The sequence below is a fragment of the Zophobas morio genome, unplaced genomic scaffold (assembly GCF_036711695.1).
Source record: "Zophobas morio isolate AGI-343-1 ecotype UQ-CSIRO unplaced genomic scaffold, CSIRO_AGI_Zmor_V1 ptg000014l, whole genome shotgun sequence".
Classification (NCBI taxonomy): domain Eukaryota; kingdom Metazoa; phylum Arthropoda; class Insecta; order Coleoptera; family Tenebrionidae; genus Zophobas; species Zophobas morio.
In genome coordinates, this window is record NW_026972119.1 from 7,845,472 (window position 1) to 7,856,270 (window position 10,799).

The 10,799-nt window shown below is 32.2% G+C and overlaps 2 non-coding genes across 2 annotated transcripts; both read right to left on the minus strand.

The window, feature by feature from the left end:
• Positions 1-5,784: 5,784 nt before the first annotated feature.
• On the minus strand, positions 5,785-5,868 carry Trnal-uaa (transfer RNA leucine (anticodon UAA)). Its single transcript has one exon. It is a non-coding gene; the product is annotated as a tRNA-Leu (tRNA).
• A 4,506-nt stretch (positions 5,869-10,374) lies between these two features.
• On the minus strand, positions 10,375-10,458 carry Trnal-uaa (transfer RNA leucine (anticodon UAA)). Its single transcript has one exon. It is a non-coding gene; the product is annotated as a tRNA-Leu (tRNA).
• Between the last annotated feature and the right edge of the window lie 341 nt (positions 10,459-10,799).

The window sequence follows — 10,799 nt, forward strand, 5'->3', positions numbered from 1 at the left end:
GACACTGTGAAGAGGTTGGCAATATCCTAAACAGTTTTGGCGTAAGACAGTCTATTTTTGAATATACAAGGGTACAAGGTAACAGCAAATCTATTATTGACATATAATTTTGTTTACCGATCTACCATGATTACGATAACCTTAAAATGTTTTTCGAGCATTCGGTTTTGCAAGTTCAAAGTTAAATTACAAAATATTGTTAAACAATTTTGATTTTTTTTCCAAAAATCTGGATGTCTAGGGTGTAAACTCGACACGGGTTCATACACCACAAGTGCAGGTGTATCTTATTTTATAAAATTACAAAAAATTACTACCGTAAATCTGAAGATGACGGCATCCCATTGGTGATTAGCCAAATTTTGGTTAGCATTTTATCATCTAAATGATATTCCTAATATCCTAATATACGTACAAAATTTGACAATAATCGGTCCACTACTTTTAATAAAAATCCGACCTGACGGCAGACAGACAAATAAATAGACATACAGATGGGAGACCGATTTCTTCGTACTCTAGGGGTCATGCAAAATCAAGAGGACATAAAAATAGGGAGTCGCCTTATTTAATTTGCGCAACACATACGTCAAGATAATTTTGTACCCTCGCGTGGTTTGCAACACTCGCCTACGGCTCATGTAGCAAACGCCATTCTTGTGTAAAAAAAATCCAGTTTACGGACTTGTTACACAATATACTATTTTTCTCTATGTCTAAACATTTGTGAATTAATTTTTTTACGGCGAACGCTTGAAATTTAAATCATAATCACTTAGGCATATAGTGTTTCCAAGGAACAAAATCAAATTTTGGGACAGTTACTCAAAAAGCTTTCTTTATTCTATTTCAAAAAAATTTAATCAACATATGTACATATTTTCGTTTTTTCTTGAGTGTCTAAATTATTGTTTCTTAAACTCCTTTATGCTTGACCTATTTTGTATTGTAACATTTTACTGTTTTCATTGCAATGCGGGTGTTCTATACGCTGGCAGAACAAATTAACTACATGAATCCACAGAGACACGTAACTCTGAACATAAGCTGAGTCGGTTTTTTTCGGAATACCAGTGTTAATAAATGAGGTAAAACTAGAACAACAAAATGTAAGTTCAAATTTTAGAAAACTATATCTATATCATATATCTTTGTACCAAATTTCGTAAAATATAATATACAGCCTGTTATTGAAAGGTACGTACAAAATAAAATCGGCAATTGGTCTCGAAGTATAGGTGCTAAAAGTTAAAAAAAGTTCAGGTAAAAGTGTTCTCCTTTTAGAGATAAAAATTATTAAAGTTTATGTCCAAATTCGTTGTACGCCTCTGATAAAAAGATCATCTTTCGTTTCCGTGGCAACATTTAGTCTTGACAAAAGTTTTATTGTTACAGTTGCTAGGATTTACTAAAATAAATTAATTTTACCTATTTATCGTTCAATAGCGTCTAAAGAGATTGGATAAGGGTCAATTTTCCCGTTATAATATTGATAACATAAAATAAGTTTTTCCGACTTCTTAGACTTCGCGAAGAAATGTCCATTTTGTTGTACGTACCTTTCAATAACACCCTGTAAATAATTTGTTCATTTTAGAACTCTCAAGAAATACTTCAAAAATCTGGATTACGTTTCTCTGGTTGTTATCTGCCGTTATTTTATTTTTTAAAATATTCGCGCAAAAATCATGGATTTTAGTAATAAAAATGTTTATGGTTATGTTAAAAAATATTTACTCTTTTTAAAACATCCAGGGTATTTTACAGTATTCTTTAAGTAAAGTAGTGTATTTTATGTGTTTAAATAAAAGTTTTTGTTTTAATATTCAACGTTCGGAGTAGCTTTGCCTTTTAACGTAACACTTTAAATAAATAAATTACTGTCCATCGATCGTAAGTTTCGAAACAGAACATCTATATAACGTATAATTAAAGTCATTTGGAAGGCCATCAAGATGAGAAAAACCCTTTTATTGCGTGTTTCTAACTTTAAGCAAAGTTGTTTGCAGTCCTAGGCGATCAGCTCCTCTTAATTTTTGCTTTCCTCTTTGTAATTAAACAAGTAATTAAAATGTCCTATTTACCTACAAACAAATTCCTCTGGTGCTCTAAATTTTCCTAGTCTCTGTTACAATTAATTTGAATTACAAAAGTTTAACTTCTGATTAAACAAAGCTACTCTTTAATTAGAAACTTCTGGTCCGAAACACTTGTTTACTTTGTACTTTCTTTAAGCCTGAAACTTTTCAGCAGGTTTATTAGATACCTTTCATTATGAACGAAAAATTATTTCGATGAGTGGATAAAATTTCCTCTTGAGTTTGTCTCAAAATTTAAGTCGTTTTATTGTTGTTAATTATTAGAGGAGATTTTGAGTTATTTAAAGAATCCTCGTCCGACGGAACGGCACAAAGTGAAAGATGGGGAAGTAAATTAAAGGCTCCCGTCATCAATGACAAATTGGTGTCATGCATCATGCAACAAAGACGCGAACAAACACAAGATGTTCCATTAATTACACATCATGGCGCAGACGGGCTAATTACAACAAATAATTAACCACTCTTATTTTTAGACCTCACCCTCAAAAAACTGATTTATTAAAACCAACCGTGCAGTACGATTTGATTTGTGTTTGACAATTAATCATCCGAAATTTATGTGAGTATCTGAAGTGGCGTTCAATGTTCGGCTCTATCTAGACCAGCGGATCACATTGACGTTCGATTTGTTCGTTAACATATTTTATATTACGTCCGGGTTTATCAGTTTTATATAACTTTGTAAAATTGTTTCGCGCAAACGGCCCGAATTTGCATAACACCTGCAGCTCGCCGGTGATTCCATGCTGATGAAAAGTAGTATGCAGCGCGAAACCAGTAGAAGTCGTTTATTAAAAAAAATATGTAATAAGAAAGAAGTAATTTCTTGCTTGCAGCAGAAATGAAATAGCGCCCAACCATAATGGGTACGAAACTTCAACATAATTTTGTTTGGCTGTCTACTGTATTGTTGTAGGTTTAAACTTTTCTACTCGGGTTTGCGTTGGTATTAAAGTTCGCTGTTTCGTTTTATCGTTTAAATTGTTTACTCAGTATCTGTTTATTTTCAATCAAAAGTTTGTCGTGAAACCAGTACTCTTGGCAATAAACCAAGAACTTTGCCAACCCCAATATTCTTACGTTTGTTCCCTTGTTGAACTCTTAAAAAAACAATTCATTTGCATTTTCCAACGTTCAAAATACAAGATATGTCATTTCTATAGAAGCATAAAAGTGAGGAAATAAACGAACTCTAAAAAGGGCTTTATAAATTCATTTAGCGTTATGTAGGGGAATGTGGGAAACACTGGAACCAGAGGAATATCTATGAAATTTATAACTAGACCAATTAAATAAATCTTCAATATCTAAAATTCTTTTTTTAATTGTATACAATAAAATAAGTTTCAAATGCTTCTTTTTATTTTTCATCATTTTTTCTAGTTTTAGTAAATTTTCTAATTTCAATCCCAAATTCCAGGCACATCTGCGTAAAAAAATTCTAAACTCTTTCAATATTTTTGATGTATGTTATGAATAAGGATGACAAAATAATGCAAGCATTTTTCAGACTAGATCTAACTAATGTGAAATACACTATCTTATAAGCGTCAAAACCTAAATCTGACAGAAACCTAATCTTTTAGACGCTTTACTATTAGTTTATTGCATACCTATGTTGCAAATATAATCCCGAAGGTCTTTATTTCGCATACCACTTCTGCAACTGTAATGTCAATGGTTTGAATAAAGTTTTTGTAGTTCTTGTTCGAAAAAATTATATTCTATAACATTTGTTAAGATTAAGCCCCACGTCGTTCCATTCACTCCATTGATGACAACTGGCAATATGTTCACAGTCTTGTAGAAATTATGCTGTCCTGAAGACTTTTAAATCACTTGCAAACATTGGCAATTCAGAATAGGGGATTAAAAGGCAGATATCATTAGTGAATAGGTTAAAGAATAGAGGTCCACATTGTGAACCGTGTGGGAAACCAGAATTTACAGTAACAGGCTTTGAGGTTTATTTTTCATTCTTTACATACTGGTGTCTATCTGTAATTAAATTATCTATCCAATTAACAAACAGATTAACAAATTTCGTGACCTTTAATTTATAAGTTAAAATTTTTTGATTAACTCTGTCAAAGGCTTCAGAAAAGTCTTCATAAATAGAGTCAACTTTTATTAACAAGAAATAACTAAGGACCAACTATCGGAATACAAACTTGGACATTACATACCTGTAAAAAATCCTAGAAAAATCAGTGTCAGGAAATACTTTTTGTTGAAACTATGACCCGTGTACCTATTACGATAAAATTAATATTCTTACTTTCATTCCTTCTTTAGCTACTATATTCATCTTTGTTTGGATTTTTTTTCTAAAATCATTTGTTGGTATAATTTTTAATAAAAACTTCAAAACTTGAAATTCGAAAAAAAAGTGGACGACGATTTTAGGGAGAACCAAAATAGCACAGTGAAAAACGTAACGTAAAGAATGCTATGTATAAATAAAATGGGTAGATGTTCGACACGTAAAAAGTACCGCGTTCAGAATGCGTAAAGTACGGCGTTCAGAATGTAAAGTACGACATCGGTCGTTTGCACACAATGCTAATATAAAACTAAAAAAACATTGGATGTCTACGGTAGAAAATAAAGACGGATTCATAAACCACACATAACCACAAGGATAAAAGTATTAGACAAATTATGGTTAGCGCAGTTTTGTTTACACGACATTCTTAAAATACTATAAAATTTGGCAGCAATCGACCTTGTAAATCCGAAGATTCTCTATTTGTCTAATAAAAATAGATAGACGACAAACAAACAGGCGGAGACATATATTTTTTCATAAGCTATAGAAAATAAAAAAATAAAAGGGTAAATCACAGAAGGCTTAACGCAAAAAGTGACTATATATTTGTTATATATTCTAATTACACGACTGTTTCTGATATGGTTATGATTGTAAACAAATATTTTTTTTTTTTTGATAAGATAAGATATAGCATGCAAAGAAAAAAACTGTCAGGTGTGGGGTTCGAACCCACGCTCTCTTTCGAGAACCAGAGCTTAAATCTGGCGCCTTAGACCGCTCGGCCAACCTGACTATACCTAAAGCCTAGATTTGAAGGTTCAAAAACCAATAAATTCAGAAACGATAAGAATGATTAGATTAGATACAAATGTGTATGAGTCATAAGTCATAAGAAAACAAAAAAACAGATCAGATGATTCTGATCTGAAAAATCTCAAATCAGCAAATGTTGGCAATTTAGAGTAGCGAATTTAAAGGCATTAATGAATAAGTTAAAGAAGAGCGGTCCACAATATGAACCTTGCGGTACACCAGAATTAACAGTGATAAACTTTGAAGTTGATTTGTTATTCTTTACATACTGGTGCCTATCTGCAATTAATCTTTCTATTCAGACGGAGATATATATTTTTTCATACACTAGAAATCATGAAACGTCGAGAAAATATGAAAGTAATTATTCGCCGGATGCACCATGTTCCAAGACTTCTTTAGCTTAAATTCGGGAAGTCAAAATCGTTTATAAAAATTGATGACCAAGATAAAAAATTAAATCACAGAAGGTTTAACACAAAAAGTGACTATATATTTGTTATATATTCTAATTACACGATTGTTTCTGATATGGTTATGATTGTAAACAAATATTTTTTTTTGATAAGATAAGATAAAGCATGCAAAGAAAAAAACTGTCAGGTGTGGGGTTCGAACCCACGCTCTCTTTCGAGAACCAGAGCTTAAATCTGGCGCCTTAGACCACTCGGCCAACCTGACTATGCCTAAAGCCTAGATTTGAAGGTTTAAAAAGCAATAAATTCAGAAACGATAAGAATGATTAGATTAGGATACGAAGATGTATCAGCGATAAGAAAACACAAAAACTGAGTATTTGTTTATCACTTAACAATACAAAGTGAAAGAGAGATAGAAACTGAGGGAAATAGATTTGGATAATTAAATTAGGTTTTTAAAATTGAAAACCAAAAATTATTCGCAATATACCTATACGAAAAAGTTCGCTTGAAATTAACAGAGAAGAGTCACAATATCTAATGAAAATGTGTGTTATTTTATGAAATTTAAACAACATTTATTATGCAATATTTTGGGGTGGCGCCATCACATTGTTAGGGAGACAACTAAATACATTTGGTTGGGGCTTTACCATCTACAAGACAGAGGACAGACAGATGACCGACCGGCAGACAGACGACAGACAGATAGACATACAGAGGACAGAGAGACAGATAGACGGCAGAGAAATTTTTTTAAGAAGTACGATCAGAATGAACAGAATATGAAAAAAGAAGACACTAAAGAAACAGAAACAGCAAAAGCAAAATTAAAAGTTGGTATACAAGAACATCACATTAAAAATAAGTAATCGATTAAACGATAAGGAAGTAAAAGGAAATTTATATCTGCTTTATAGATACGGAAACAGTATTCAATCAGATAAGAAGATCAGATACTTAGAAAGCGTTGAAAAAATAGGAGTATACCGTCAGCAGAGATATTTAAGGCAACGTTCGAAAGGATCCACAACGACTAAGAACATAAAGCCAGGAATCAAATAAGTTTGAAGCAAGATTGCGTATTGCGTTCCATACTGTTCTCGACGATGATACGTACTTATATGAAATAAAAACAGCCAAAAATAAAATGAAAGCGCTTTATCTAATAACTGAAAAAAGCAATAAATTAATGCAGTGGCGTTATAGTTTACGGATGTTATGGTAATTATCTCTAAATTAAAAAGAAATTTATAACATAGAAAATACAGCCCAAGGAAAAAAAATGATATGTAAACAAAATCGATGGTCATTAATATCGACTACAGAAGAAGAGGATCGAGCAAGTAGAACAGTTTCAGTATTTCTTAGTCACAAGGATCGCAGGAAAAATCCTTAACAGTGAAAGTTTTTTTTTTTTTTTTGGAAATAAAGAACTTTTCGAAGAAGGTAAAGCTAGAATGATACTGAATCATAAATAATAAGGAAAAGCGATATTAGTATAGTGAAGGCCATCAAGGTGAGATTCCAGAGAAAACAGATGGGAAATCAAGAAGAAACAGAATAATTAGACACGAAACATAGAGAGAAAAGTTGAAGAAAAAACCTGTAGAAAGACAATTCGTGAAAGACAACTGGGTCGGCTAGGTGATATAAATGTAGTGTCCGAAGACACGGAACAAACAAGGAGCAGAATAGGTAGATCAAAGAAAAAACTGAAAAGGAGAGGTGGAACGATTGGTAGAAAAGAAAAATAACAGGGAATCAAGAGGTTGGCTTAGAACAGAAACACATAGAAGACAAAAGTAAATACATAGATTTAAGAAAAAATAAGCTAAACATAATTCTCATAGGTAATTGGACAATCAACACTAAAAGGCAACAGATTTGATCTTCATCGTTTAGCTTTTCTTCATTTGACAGAGGTTTATCTAACACCTTGTGTTTTAAATGCTTTATTACTCATTTATTGCATATGTTGCAAATATAACCCCGAAGTTCTTCATTCAAGATAACTTTTCTGAAACTGTATTGTCAATAGTATAATTTAAAGTTGTTGTAGTTCCTTGTCCGAAAAAATGATATTCTGTAACATTTGTCAAGATTTAGCCCCACGTCGTTCCATTCACTCCATTGATGATAACTGACGATATGACTCTGTGTAAGTTCACAGTTTTGTACAGATGATACTGATTTGAATATTCCCAAATCATCAGCAAATGTTGGCAATTTATAGTAGCGGTCCACAATGTGACCCTTGCGGTACACCAGAAATAAGAGTGATAGACTTTGAGGTTGATTTGCCATTCTTTACGTACTGGAGTCTGTCTTTAATTAAACTTTCCATTCAATTAAGGAACACATCATCAAATTCCGTATCTGTATTCCTATCGTAATCCAAACTTGGAAACTACATACTTGAGAAAAATTTTAGAAAAATCAATGTTAATACTTTCTGTCGAAACTATAATCCGTGTACATATGATGAGAACATATATATTATTATTACCATAAGGATCAAAAAACTAGACAAATTTTAGTTAGGGCTGTCCCACCTACACAACATTCTTAAAATACTATAAAATTTGATAACAATCGACCTTGTATATCCAGAGATTATCTATCGGTCTAATAAAATGTATGTCTAGACAGATGACAAACAAACAGACGGAGACATACATTATTTCATACACTACAGTTCCTAAAACGTCGAGAAAATATGAAAGTAACCATTCGGCGGATGGACCATATTTCAAGACTTTTTTAGCTTAAGTTCGAGAAGTCAAAATCGTTAATAAAAATTAATGATCAAGATAAAAAGGTAAATCAGGGAAGGCTTAACACAAAAAGTGACTGTTTAATTTGTTATATATTCTAATTACACGATTGTTTCTAATACGGTTATGATTGTAAACAAATATTTTTTTATTGATAAGATAAGATAAAACACGCAGAAAAAAAACTGCCAGGTGTGGGGTTCGAACCCACGCTCTCTTTCGAGAACCAGAGCTTAAATCTGGCGCCTTAGACCGCTCGGCCAACCTGACTATACCTAAAGCCTAGATGTGAAGGTTCAAAAACCAATAAATTCAGAAACGATAACAATGATTAGATTAGATACGAATGTGTATTAGTCATAAGAATACACAAAAACAGATCAGATGATACTGATTTGAAGATTCTCAAATTGTCAGCAAATGTTGGCAATTTAGAGTAGCGAATTTAAAGGCATTAATGAATAGGGTAAAGGGTAGCGGTCCACAATATGACCCTTGTGGTACACCAGAATTAACAGTGATAAACTTTGAAGTTGATTTGCCATTCTTTACATACTGGGGTCTATCATTAAATAATCTGTCTATTCAACTAACAAACACATCATCAATTTCTATACCTGTATTCCTATCGGAATACAAACTTGGACATTACATACCTGTACAAATTTTTAGAGAAGTCAATGTTAGGAACTACTTTCTGTTGAAATTATAATCCGTGTACCTATGATGAGAACATTAATATTACTTTCATTCCTTACTTGGTTACTACATTCACATTTGTTTGGAATTGTTGTCGAAAAGCATGAGTCATAAGAAAACAAGAAAACAGATCAGATGATCCTGATCTGAAGAATCTCAAATTAGCAGATGTTGGCAATTTAGAGTAGCGAATTTAAAGGCATTAATGGTTAGGTTAAAGAATAGCGATCCACAATATGACCCTTCCGGTACACCAGAATTAACAGTGATAAACTTTGAAGTTGATTTGCCATTCTTTACATACTGATGCCTATCTGTAATTAATCTTTCTATTCAATTAAGAAGCACATCATCAAATTCCGTACCTGTATTCCTATCGGAATATAAACTTGGACATTACATACCTGTAAAAAATTTTAGAAAAATCAATGTTAGGAACTACTTTCTGTTGAAACTATAATCCGTCTAGGTGTGATGAAGACATTAATATTACTTTCGTTCCTTCTTTGGCTACTACGAGTATATTCACCTTTGTTTGGATTTTTTTTCGAAAAGCATCTGCTGGTATAATTTTTAAAAAATTTGAAACCTTGACGATTTTAGGGAGAACCAAAATAGCACAGTGAAAAACATAACAAGTAAAACAGGATACTATGGAGAAAAAAATGGGTGGATGTTCCACACGTAGTACCGCGTTCAGAGTGTATAAATCACGGCGTTCAGTTTGTAACCTACTACATCGATTGTTTAGAGTACAGGGTTTGCACACAATGCTAGTATAAAATTAAAAAAGATTTGATGTCTAGGGTAGAAAATCAAGGCGGATTCATAAACCACACATAACCACAAAGATAAAAGTATTACACAAATTTTAGTTAGTGCTGTTCCGTCTACACGGCATTCTTATAATACTATAAATTTTGACAACAATCAACCTTGTAGATCCAGAGATTACCTGTCTGTTAAATAAAAATAGATAGACGACAGATAAAATGACGGAGATATATATTTTTTCATACACTAGAGATCATGAAACATCGAGAAAATAGGAAAATAACCATGTGTCGGATGGACCATATTTTAAGACTTTTTTAGCTTAAGTTCGAGAAGTCAAAATCGTTTATAAAAACTAATTGTCAAGATAAAAAAGTAAATCACAGAAGGCTTAATACAAACAGTGACTGTTTAAATTGTTATATATTTTAATTACACGACTGCTTCTAATACGGTTATGATTGTAAACAAATATTTTTTTATTGATAAGATAAGATAAAGCACGCAGAAAAAAAAACTGCCAGGTGTGGGGTTCGAACCCACGCTCTCTTTCGAGAACCAGAGCTTAAATCTGGCGCCTTAGACCGCTCGGCCAACCTGGCTATACCTAAAGTCTAGATGTGAAGGTTCAAAAACCAATAAATTCAGAATCGATAAGAATGATTAGATTAGATACAAATGTCTATTAGTGATAAGAAAACAAAAAGATACTTCTCTGATGATGTTGATTTGTTTATCACTTAACAATACAAAGTGAAAGAGAGAGTGAAAATGAGAGATAGAGATTTAGATAATTAAATTAAATTTTTAAAATTGAAGACCCAAAATGATTCTCAATATATGCGAAAAAGTTCGCATGAAATTAACAGGAAAGAGTCACATTAATATCTGATGAAAATGTATGTTGTATTATGAAATTTAAACAACATTTACTTCGCAATAT